This window comes from Netta rufina, assembly GCF_964035555.1.
Source record: "Netta rufina genome assembly, chromosome: 5".
In the NCBI taxonomy this organism is placed as follows: domain Eukaryota; kingdom Metazoa; phylum Chordata; class Aves; order Anseriformes; family Anatidae; genus Netta; species Netta rufina.
Window position 1 is genome coordinate 50,288,823 of NC_140128.1, and position 12,577 is coordinate 50,301,399.

Sequence of the window (12,577 nt, forward strand, 5' to 3'; positions counted from 1 at the left end):
TGACCCTTGGGCAGCTCTACAAATGCTTCAACACTTTCACTTAACAATGAGTACTGGATGAGGAATATTTTCTTGCCCTCGTTTATCCTCCCCATGCCCTGCAGATGACCAATTCTGTAGGTCAGACTGAGCACACAACTCTCCAGAGGACAATCCAATCCAGACTAAAGAGATCCATGAAGCAGCATGCAAGGGGGTGGAAGGAGCAGCAGCTGGAACAAACACAACCTTTTAGGCAGTATCAGAAGAAATGCTGCCAGCTGACAAAGAACAATGAAAGCTCAATCTAGGTATGAAGGAATTAAAGGAAAGAAACAAGTTTCCAGAATAAAAGGAGAAAAACATGAATGCAAGCAAAACTTTCAAGAAGATATATTCCTTCTCAAATTAAAAAAAATACTGAAAGCCAGAAGACACCAAATAAAAGACATTTAAAAGCAAGGGAATAATACACATTAAGGCAGAATAATTATTCCACCACATCATCCCAATACAGCAGGTCTGATTAAATCCACAGCATTAACACCCCTTAATTCAATATTGACTTTTACTAGGAAACTTTAAATAATCAGTTAAAAACTCATTTAGATTTTGAAGTTTCCTTTGAAAGGATTACTTCTTTATTTGATATTAATTACCTGGGTCTACAACTGATGAATATGAACCTCCAATAAGTTAGGAGGGTACTGTTAGCACTATTATTAACATTTACTTCATTTACCTTGTTAATTGGTCTATTCCATTATGCAGAACAGCTTGTTTGTCTGCCTATTACATGTATTGTGGTGTATTTAGAAAGAACTTAGAACTCACTTATACACAAATTATTTTAAAGCATTATTAAACACAACTTTATGTAAATATTTACGTATAACTGGCTTTTAATTTCACTGAATAATAATTTGATTTTATCACCTACAGCTAATGAGCTGACTTATTTGAGTGGGCATGAAGAGATGCACCAACATGCTGCAAGAAGAAGAAAACTGAGTGGTATGACTTTCAGAATGATTTACACAAATGTAGTGCCTAACTTTCAGTGGAGATTTTAAATGTTTTCCACTTCTTCCTCTGAATTGCTTTCTTAACTCTAAAGGAGACAAAGCTGAGGAAATGTGACTTCTCTTTAGCAAACAGATTAATTACAATACCTTTCTTGCATAAGAAAAATCAAAAGTACTGTTATTTAGAACAAATGCAGAGATTAGTTTTACTACTTTAAATACTTAGACCAACATCTGCTGAACGTGGAATACAATTCTGACACTCAAGCTCTTTTTTCTCTAACTACATATAATGTATACAAAAGATGGCCATTTTCAAAATTTACAATTTGAGCTATTTCAGCATCTTCCAAACATACACTAAAACTGAGGAAAAAAACAACCTGTAGATTTCAGCCTTGACTATCTGTAATAAGGAGTTTTGAAATGAAATTGCAAAGTTACAGTTACTAGAACTGTGACACTGCTGGGCAGATAAGACCTTAGAGAAAGTGAGTCTAATCAATCAAGGCAATGAAGTTAATTTGGAAAGTATAAGTGAATTAAACCCTTACAGGCAAGCTGTCACTGAGGAGAGTGACCCTACTACTTTTCTTCAATTAGGATTAAACACAGAACATATGCAGGTTTAATACATCTTACTTTCACCAGTGGTATTTCATTTTAGCTCTCAAATACTCTCATGCAAGTCCGTGTCTGGTTGTACAGTCAAAGTTTTCTAGAATACATACAAAGGAAACGTGATATCCCTGGTATGGAAATATGAAGTGTCTCCCGTATTTTTGTCATCACTTCTCTTCCATTTTCACTCAGCAGTGAGACAAAACACTATCCTCTTGTCAGCTTAACACACATTGAATAGGGACTGCCATACATATAAGAACATCCCTCTTGTATTCACTCTTCAACCCACATGCTGCCTCCAACTCTGTCTAATGCCAGCATAACAATTTCCAGGTAATTTGTGACCAGATCTATCAGTAATAAAGTCACACAGAAGAACGCTGTTTCTTCGATGAAGCAGTTTCCCTAATACACCACACAGCTTCAGAAACGCTTGCACTCAAAGCCTCGTAGCAAGTATCATTAAGACACACACATTTTCTTCCTAGGCAGAAATGGCAAATCAAATGCATATCAAACTACATACAGCCTGGCATACATGAGGAGCCAGTGCACCTCAGATGCTTAACTGGAAAAAGAATTTACTGTTTTGAGTATTACCTCCATGGTCATGCAACACCTAGTTAGAATAAAAAGTATAAAATATTTATTTTCTTTAAAAGTTAAGCTTTTGTCTTTTTAGTTAACCCTCTAGACAGTATCATAACACCAACTGCAAATACTCCCGTATTAATTATTGTCTACAATTTCAAATGAAAATTATACATAGTGAAATGATATTCTGAGTAGCATGTCTGTTAATTGAAACTGATAGGTACTCTTTACCCCATAAATCTAGTAGGATAGAAAAGTTTAGCACCTACTTTAAGTGTGGAAAACCAAAGAGTGAAAGTCACTCTGTTTTTCTGGACATTCTTGCTCAGAGTTTTGATGCATCTTAATTGTACTATCGCCAGTAAATTTAATGCTTTTTTTTTTTTTTTTTTTTAAACTGCAGTCAACGTTCACCCCTAAACCAAGAGTAACTCAGAAAAACACAGAAAAACACAGCCTGGATAACTTGTATAGCCTAATCTCTACCTTCCATCTAGTTTTACAGATCATTACTCAAATTGAGGGGAAAAAAGAAAAATCAGAAAGTTTTCCTGGCTTACAAAAGTGACTTGCCTTTTCCAACTACTTCAACCTGTTAATTATGTGAGAAGTTCAGAAGTATTTAAAGATTTATGTTGTAAATAGTGTGGGGTCCTAAAGCTTTGATTTCAGACTAAGGATTACAAATCTCTATCATGCTGGCAGTAAACAGGCTAGATTTTTATATCAATATATATAGATAGAGTCAAGACAATGTTTTGCCCTTCCCTTGCTGAAACCTAACCACTCTGTTTCTAAAAGCTCCTAAGGCTAACCAAAGATTAAAAAAATATATATCAAAGTTTCAGAAGAATGTGAAACAGCGTAAAGGAAAACACTAATCTTCAAGTTATTAGACTTTGATTTGTATTTAATTTTACTACTATCCTGGAATACACAATCACTGTTTGATGAAAACAGGAAGAGATGTTCTAAAACTTAAACCACTTTCTTGAATAGCTCCTGAATTACAGAATCATCACTCTATACTACCACTAGAGAGAGGTGACAGGTTTTATACAAGCCATAAGTTTGGACCTGAGTTTTCCAAAGCTAATAAGCTACAGCACGGGTGTTCCATCTTGCTACCATTTTCTGGTGGTATTATCTTTGTTTAAAAGCTGCTGAAACCTCAGAATATTATTCAGTAAAGAAATGTCATTAAGTGGAGGTTTGAATCCATTAGACTTTCCACACCATAAGCTTTCACACCCCACACTCCCCCCCCACACACTTTGGCTCATATCCTATATTCACCCCAGCTGATTTTCTACACAAAACCCATACAATAGCTGTAATAACGCATCCAATTATAACAGTTAAGAAAAGTGAGAAAGTGGAATGTTGAAAAAAATACGAAACAACTTGTTAATTAACATGTGAGAAATCAATATTCACATAGAATGGAAGTATTCACTGATTCAGTAGGGAAGACAATGAAGTGGAGGGTAGTATTTTGGGATGAGACCTCATGAGACCACCAATCTAATCCCGTGGCAACCTAGTGCTAGATGGAAGAACCCTGCTCTTCTCACTGCTCCTTCCCTTCTCTAAACAGCTGTGGCATTTGTCTAACATGGAAAAAATAGTTCAGCTCCCTAACCATGTCATTTTTCTCCTTTACCTAGGCAAGCTTGTGCTTGCTGAACCAGCAGAAATCAAGTGTGTGGGGGTGTCAGATGAGTATTAGAGCTGGCATGAGGAGACAGTTGTCATCCGTTTTGACAGCCATGATATGGTCTATGTGACAGAAAACAAGCAAATTGGGTTCAAGAGGTTTTTGACTGTCACTCAAAAAGAGAGACCAACTTCTTTATTGCCAACTGTTGCTGACCTGTGTTATACTAACTGACAAGAAACCTAAAATTCCAGCAACAAAACTTCTTGCTCTGCAGTCCAAAAACACTTAATTGAATGCAACAAAAGAAAACATCAAGTGGCAGCAGACAGCAGTAACAGAATGACCAGATATAAGAATTCTAACAACTGTTAATAGCTGGCAGTCAATGTACACATTAGTAGCATTATTGGCACATTACTCCAAATGCTTGCCAGAAATCAGCACCTGCTTCATCATTATGCCAGTCACTACATGCCCTGAAATCATCCAGCAGTTTGTTGCACGCCCTCACCCACTGAGATAAAACACTGTTCGTGGACAATTTCACGGATTTTGTTACTGAAAACTCATCTTCTATTCTATGTAAGTAACACAGGCTTAAGAAGACCACTTTCCAGAAAGTTCAGTATTAATCAAGGCAGGTTTCACATCTCAATCTCTACACAGCAGAGCATTAACTAGGCAAAGATTACCATAGGGAAAATTACTCATCTCCTAGAAGTTGATTGTATGTCTTTCAAAGACCCAGGGAGCTCATAAATGTTTTTGGCATTCTCCCAGGCTTTTTTCAATGAATGACTTCAAGGTAAAAATGCAGGCCTAGGTTGTACATTACCTTCATAAAACCTACACCTCCTCCTCCGGAGCTCTGTCTGTGTCAGCTCAAGCTCTTTCCTCTCAAATCCCAGGACAGGAATTCTGTAGCGCACATTCTAGTCACACTTCTTCAGAGAAAGATTTCACTAAATTGTAGTCTTTCTGATTACACAGTAAACAAATCAACTGATGTATTCAGCATATAATCATATGGACTTGAATAGCTGAGTATACATTTCTTAATTATTTATAATCCTTGAAAGCATACAAATATGCAACTTTCTCTTGCAGTGCCAATTACAGCTTTCTACGTTTCTTCAGTGTCAAAATAAGTCAATTCAGGAGGCTCACGTTGACAGAGTTCGTTATTATTTAGAGCAATGAAGAAAGGAAAAAATTCATTACAAGTAGTAAAAAATTAAGATGAGGTCCCTGGGATCCTGCTGAATTTTCCCAAGCGAATAGAAAACACAGGCCTTGCTTAGAATAACTGTAGAAATAATGAGAAAGGGAAAAATAACCCCCAGGCTCTTAGTAACATGCTCGTGTCACTGTCGTCTTACAGTCTCTGCCATTCAAGTTGACTCCAGGTTGAAACTATTCATTTCCTCAGGTCAATTCTCTCCTTGTTTAGCACCACAGAAACAGGAAAGCATTAGTAGTAAGAACAATAAATAAGTACAAAATACACACAGATCCTCCCAGGGACTCATAGAGCACATGGCAGGAACAAGGGTTCTAATCAAGTTTTGTTTTCCAAGTGGCGTACTTTATCATGCCCATTATCCACCTTCACTATTCAGCTTCTAAGGCCTTGGAGATCATTTTGACAGTACTAAGTCAGACAGCAATAGTAACTAAAAGTGATCTTCAGTAATGGGAGGGGCATGTGCTGTCCACCCCAAGTCTTTCCAAGAGATCATATCACTTCCTGATTAATAACTTCACAGAGCAGATCAGCAATACAGGCATTTAACTTCAGTGCCATGGTGGCAAAAGGTTGTAGGTAACCAGAGGGAAAAAAAAAAACAAAAAACAAAAAACACTGAGGCTAAAACTCAGTTGTATTGAATACATTTGCTTTGCTTTCCCTTATGTCCTCTTCCACAAAGAAAAACCTACTAGCTAGTCACCATGAAGATGGCAAGGCAGACAAATTTGGCCACTCAGAAATACAAAACTTAAGCAAGGAACTAAGAGTCTCACTTGAGAATAATTATACTTGGTCATCTTTAACAATAAGGACGTTAGCGCAGAGATGATTAAACTTCTATAAAGCCAGAACAAGTCAGCTTAAATGTATCTAATTCTCCTAATGTAAAAAGAAGGAATACAAACACCTAGTAACTGTCCTTGATTTTGTCCTTGATTTAAGCACTTGAAAGTTAAACTCTGAGGATGGGCCAAAAAGAGAGAGATACCTGAATTAACTCTAGACCACTGCAGATCACCTCTAGAAGTTTCTAAGCATCAACTATGAAGCAGACTTATTGTTCACTTCTTCTTGAAGAAAGAACACAGCCAAAAGAGCCATCAACAGTTACAAGAAAGCTGTAAGAAACTTGATCTAGATTAGAGGTGAGGGAGGGAGGCTGTTGCAAATGAAAAAGAAACATGAATTGCAAAGTTAGCCAGCCCACACACGTTTGCATAGTCAAATCAGCTCAATGGAGTCAAACAAGTTAACTTCAGAAAACAACCTGTATTTGCCTCTCTTCCTATTGGGAATAGACATTTATGTTATCAGCAAGTAGGTCTAAAACTCCAGCCAGCTTTCATAAAGATTATTTTTTTAATCGTTAATTCTTGAATTTTCAAGGAGACAATGTTTACTGCTACCCAGTCAGATTTTAGTATCTCTGCTGAGGAAACTCTACATGGGTTGATATTTTATCAGGAATAAGAGACTCCAAAAGAGAGACAGGCACTGGAAACCAGGTCTTAATTTTTTAACAGTAAGGGTTGGGGATTTTCTTGTGTACACAAATGGTAAAGAAAAAATAGAAAAGAAACAAGGACACTCAGTGATTCACAAAAATACTCTAAAAACCCACAAGGTCAACTGAAATAGTCCCAACCTGTCCACCTCTATTCCCAGCAGCGATCCCACTGCATCTCAGACACAAACACATACTTATTTGGTGAACTCAGTTAAGGAACTGATCCTTTATGAATGACAAAAAAAATGCAAAACACGGGCAGGAACTGATTATTACACCTTACATGGCAGCGTTTGCAGTGAGTGCTAAGTGATGGACATAAACAGAAAAAAGCAGAGCAAAGTTTTTCTACAAGACTCTTGAATTTGCAAGGATGAAGAGAATGATTTTGGTTCTATTGCCTTGGTTAGAAGGGACTGACCTGTCCCACTGGCTCAGTCAAAAAAAAAAAACAAAAACAAACTGCAGATTCGTGTATATGCAGCTACATAAAAGCCGCAACAACAGGTACAAAAGACCCCAGGCTTCAGTAGTTGCAAGGAAAAAATGCAAGGAAAAGTTGGAGAATATTGCTCTTCCTTCTTTTCCCACCAGAGAAGGACATTTCAACATCTCCAACATTCCTGCACAAAAGCTGTGTAACTGTGCAAGTAAAATCACTAATGTTAGCTTCAGTTCTCCACTTCACAAGTCCAGACACTGCAGCAATTTGAAGGTAAGAAATATCAGGGAAAAGTTCTTTAACTAACCCAGTCTGCAGTAAGGAGCAGAAATAACAAGAGAGTTTGAGATATACTGTTTAAGTTCAAAGTTGAATATCTGTGACATCAGAAGGTAAGGCATAGAAGAACTACCAAAACCAAGAGTTCACCTCACCTAACAGGGTATCAAAGCATACTTTATTAAAGTTGCATGCTGCTGTGTCCCATAGATTCCATCTGTTAGGTTATTTAATGGCATTCCTACACCTGCCCTTCTCTTCAGATGTTCAGCACAGCTTGAACACCAAAGCTTTGAATTCAAACCAAAGATTGCAGTAACTTCAGCTAAAAAGTGAAGTTTTAGTTTTTACTCTGTATCAGGTTTCTCTTCTGGCTTATCACAATCCACACAGAAGGCATGAAAGGCTGAAGGATGAAGAAAGAAGTCTGGATGGAGTGAAGAAAGCATCATTTTCCTTTACTTATTATTTGCCTTCAAGATAGCATGTTCAAAAAGCACATCGCACACAATTATACAGAAGTCACTGCTCTGTACAGTACTACAATTACCCTTTTACTTAACTTAAAAAAGAGCCACTTCTGAGAGAGGGAAGCTGGGAGTCAGAGGGTGTAAAATAATTTCTGTGCTATCAGTATGAAGAAATTACTACTGAAATACAAAGGTGACGGGACACAGATGGTCAGTAGCTACACAGCAAGCCATTACGACAGGAGGGAAGTGGAGCACAGCAGCCACCTCACTGCTCTGCCAGCAACCTATCAAGCTCCATATCCGCAGTTTGTACCACACCAACTGCACGAAAAAAAAGAAAACCAGATTTTCTCTCCAGTAATTATGAAATAATGGTATAACCCATGTCCAAGTATGTTTTGATGCTTGATAGATTAGATTAGGCCATAAATAAAAGTAGTCTGTAGTCTTAGCGCTGCAATGCTCATCCCTTTATAATGCTCGTCCTTAAGTGTACGATCCTTTCTAAAAATCTTCTTGAACACTTGCTCTCACTCACGTTCCACAGCTTACCCAAAGAGAAAATAAGTCAACTCCACATTCACCATATCCATTTTACTAGGTTGCTCCTTGCTTTACTAAAAAGGATAAAAATGCTTTTTTTTTCCCAGTAATTTGCATTCAGTTACAGATCAATGCACATACAGAAAGTGTATGTGGGCAAAGCACCAGTACTCAAACTCTGTAATAAGGTGCACCTGAAGCAACTCTGTGTCAAGGAAAAAGGACCTCACAATTTTTTGAAACAGGAAGCGTACAGAATACACAAAAGTGATGTTTTTTGTTTGGTTGTTTTTTTTTTTTTAAACTGTAGATTCTGCTTTTTTTTTCTTCCCCTAATCTACAGGGCGTTAAGATAGATCTCAGAAGCAAAGTATAAGTCCTATAAAAAGGTTCGTATGGTATGTCAGATAAAGTATCTTTCCAGCTTGTTGGCCTCCCTCTGCCAGTATCCAATGGAGGACATATACAAAGGTGTATAATACTAAGGGAAGCCTTGAATTTACGTAATTTACCTTCACTGACCAGTCACCTTGATGTTTGCTGAGTCTGAGAAGATATTTCTGTGTTTGATGGTTTCTTCCTCTCCCCTACAACTTAACTGTTTCATTTTTCAGGTACACTTTTGGCATTCCTAATATGATGCACCAGGTATTTTAGTTACCCATGAGATAAAGCAGTGATCCCTTCCATTTGTTTTAAATCTGTAAACTACAGTAACCTTTCAAAAACTTTTTTTTTTTTTCAAAAGGTTACTGCACAATGCCCCTTACCCCTCCTCTGGGGACTCTTTCCCCAGGTGAAAAGTCCTAGTCAACTTTACCACTACCCTTTTTTTTTTTTTTTTTTGGCCTAACATAGCCTTTTTGATGTAGAAGAGAGAGACAGGAAAGATACCCAAACTGCATTTAGCATTAAATATATGGCCAAACAAGGAATTAAACTGTCATAATGATGCCAGCTTATTTTCTTTTAATTCTTAATTCCAACTTTTTTTTTAATAAACTTCTTGATTGGTGAGTACTGGGCTGCCACTTGCACAGAACTGAAGCATCACCAAGACACTTTCATAAAGAGCAGTAGCTAATTCACAGCTTGGCACTTCTGAATACACAGGTATATTCTGAATACACAGCTTTTTAACCCAATACATTAATAAATAATGACTTAGCAGTCCAATGATTATATACACATAATCACCTTCCAGTTGCAAACTTCCAGGAATATCTCCAAACCTTTTGTAGTTTGGAAGACTACAATGTATCCTGGAGACACAGACAAGGGGAAGGCTGCTCTTCATTGTAAGATTTAGAACAATTGTGGCATATTAGAAATCATTCCAGTTTGTGTCTATGTCAACTGGTTACAAAAAAAAAAACCCACACACTCAACTTACCAAAGATATACATGCAGCTTGCACTTCAACACAGCACCCAGAATGGTTTGTACAGCAAAACAAAAAGCATAAGGTAAGATAAAGAAAAGAGTGTCTAGAAAGTTATTTCTGGTTTGATTTTCCTTTTTCCCTTGTTCCTTTAAAAGTGGTCATCACCATCAAACCTACAACGTGCAGCGCTTTAGCTCACAGCATAACTTGACGTCCAGTATCTTAAAGTAAAGATTGCTGATATCTGATGACCTAAAGTGCCAAACAAGACTGCTGGTATCTCATAACGTAGAGTGCCAAACAACCTCCAGACTCTCAGTATTTGAAGTTAGCTGAACTGGTGATTTAGTTTTTGGAAGTAACGATTTATGAGGGACGATAACACACTAAGAAACCCCCCAGATGTCAGTACCACCGCGCATTTTCTACTCCTTCACCCCTTTTTCCAGTTTTACCCCCGGCACCAGCCAACCCCGGCGCAGAACTACGCCTTTTTCCCCTCCTGGCCTTTCTCAGCCCCGCACCACGCGGCACCAGGCACGCCTTCGCCGCCCTGCCGCTACATTTCCCTTCTACAAGCGGTCGGGGAGGAGAAGAGCGGCGCGGGGCCGTGCTGCGGGCACAGCGCCTCACGCAGCGCCCCGGAGCGGCGCCTCCTGCCCCCCGGCCTCCTCACGCAGACAAAGCCGCGAGGGGCCGGAGCGCGGCCCCCGCCTCACGCACCCGCGGGGCCGGGCCGCGGCCGCCATCTCCTACCTGCCGTGACGGGAGGCGGCCCGGCGCGTCCCCCCGCTACAGGCCGCGTCTCATTGTGCCGCCGCCGCCGCCATTTGCCTGCCGCCGCCGCGCTGCCCCCGGCTGTCAGGTTCCTCCATTCACCTGGGCCCCCGCGCGGCCGCCTCCCCCTGCCTGCCCCCCCCCCTTCCTTACGCCGCCGGCCCTACGCAAACGGAGCACCTCCCCCAGCCCTCCCGCCCATACCAACGAGGGCCATCGCCGCGCTTTGAAAGGAGCCGCGCGATTGGCGGCGGGAGGCGGGTAAAAGGTGAAAGGTTCACCGACCGGCCAATCCGCTCGCGGGACACGGCAGCTGTCGGGGAGCCGCCGGGTGGTCCCGGCGCTCACGTGTGTGTGCCCTCCCCTCCCCCCGCCGGAGCGCCGCGAGGCTCTCGGCCCCTGCTGCTCCGCCCCCCCTCCCCGCTCCTGCCTTGCGCATGCGCGCGGGCGGGGCTCGCGCGCGCGGGAGGCGGTGGCGCAGCGCTGAGGCGAAGGGCGGCAGCCGCCATTTTGGCGGGGTTGGAGGCCGGCGGGGTCGGGCTGTGGTGTTGGGGTTGTAGGGTGGGGAGGTAGTGAGGCCGCCTGCAGGGCACCGCTCTTTCCTTTGGGGCAGGAGTGGTCTTGAAGAGTTGAATGTCACTCAACAGGAGGCAAAAAGCAGTCCTTGATGACTTCGATTAGTCTCAGGGCACAGTAGTGCTTCACCTCCAGTGCTTCTGTGTAGTGAAATTCCACTTACCCATACACACAGGTGGTCAGAGTGTCCTTACTGCTCATCAGGGAGCTGGCACCCACAGCCCTTGCTGGTGCTAGGCCAGAATGGAGAAGAAGAAAGGGCCACTGGAGGGTCCATCTGTGCTCCCTCAGCATCATCTCCTTTTGCCATTGCTTGGGACAGCGTTGACTAGCTAGACCATTGGTCTCCAATCTCTTGTCAGTACTCACTTGAGTGACGTTACAAGCTACAACTACATATTTAAAAAAAAAAAAATTTTGGACTAAACAGCTGATCTAGATCTAGGGTAACTATTACCCGCCATCAAAACCCTTCAACCAGAGGTGAAGAAACTGAAAAATGCTTGGTGCACAGACAGGAATGCAATTTCTCATGCATCTCATATGCTGCTGTTTTCCAGCTTTTATTTCTTTGTCACAATTCACATCAATAGCTTCAAGTCCTTGGAAAACTGAGAGGGAAATTGCAAGATAATATAAAGCCTTGAATCTACCTAACTTACCTAAACAGGGCTGCAGTGCAACAAGACTGTCAAATATTACCTGATGTAGGGAAATGTTTGGTTATAAGTGTGAGGAACTGGTCAGTAAGGTAGGGCACAGGATTGAAATGTATCGCTTGAGCGGAACTAGCTCATTTGGAGTTTCCTTTCTGTTCATTTTAATTTCAAATTCCATGATTATTTTAATTTCCTAGTGCCCACCTCCCATGGCATCATCTGCAAATGTCGTTCTCTTGGTGACTGGTGAGAAGACTGAACCTTCCTCACAGAGATGAAGCTAATAATCAAGCCTCCAAGCTTGATTACGGCATGACTTAGATCCATAGCTGCAGCCCAGGCCAGAGAGATACATAGGACAAATAATCATAGAATCATTAAGGGTGGAAAAGACCTTGAAGATCACCTGGTCCAACCATCATCCTACCACCAATGTCACCCACTAACCCATGTCCCTAAGCACCACGTCCAACCTTTCTTTGAACACCCCCAGGGATGGTGATTCCACCACCCCCCTGAGCAACCTGTTCCAATGCCTGACAACTCTTTCTGAGGAGAAATGTCTCCTCGTTTCCAACCTGAACCTCCCCTGGCGCAACTGGAAGCCATTCCTTCTAGTCCTATCACCAGTTACCTGTGAGAAGAAGCTGACCCCCAGCTCCCCACACCTTCCTTTCAGGTAGCCGTAGAGAGGATAACTCTTGTACATTCAAATGTGGAGTTTGAAAGTCCCTCGGCCTAATGTAAATTGAAGTAGATCAACAGAGAGCTGAAATGCAGTAATCACATCCCATTTTTGTCTGATC

General features: G+C 41.0%; 1 protein-coding gene across 3 annotated transcripts in view; it reads right to left on the minus strand.

The window, feature by feature from the left end:
• Window positions 1–10,651, minus strand: part of DICER1 (dicer 1, ribonuclease III) — a 69,176-nt gene extending 58,525 nt beyond the window's left edge. For 2 of the 3 annotated variants that reach the window (XM_084287530.1, XM_084287534.1), the window contains exon 1: window positions 10,516–10,651. The gene's annotated coding sequence lies outside the window, so the exon portion shown is untranslated. The remainder of the gene's footprint in view (window positions 1–10,515) is intronic. The other variant, XM_084287532.1, reaches the window with a different exon arrangement.
• Window positions 10,652–12,577: the final 1,926 nt, after the last annotated feature.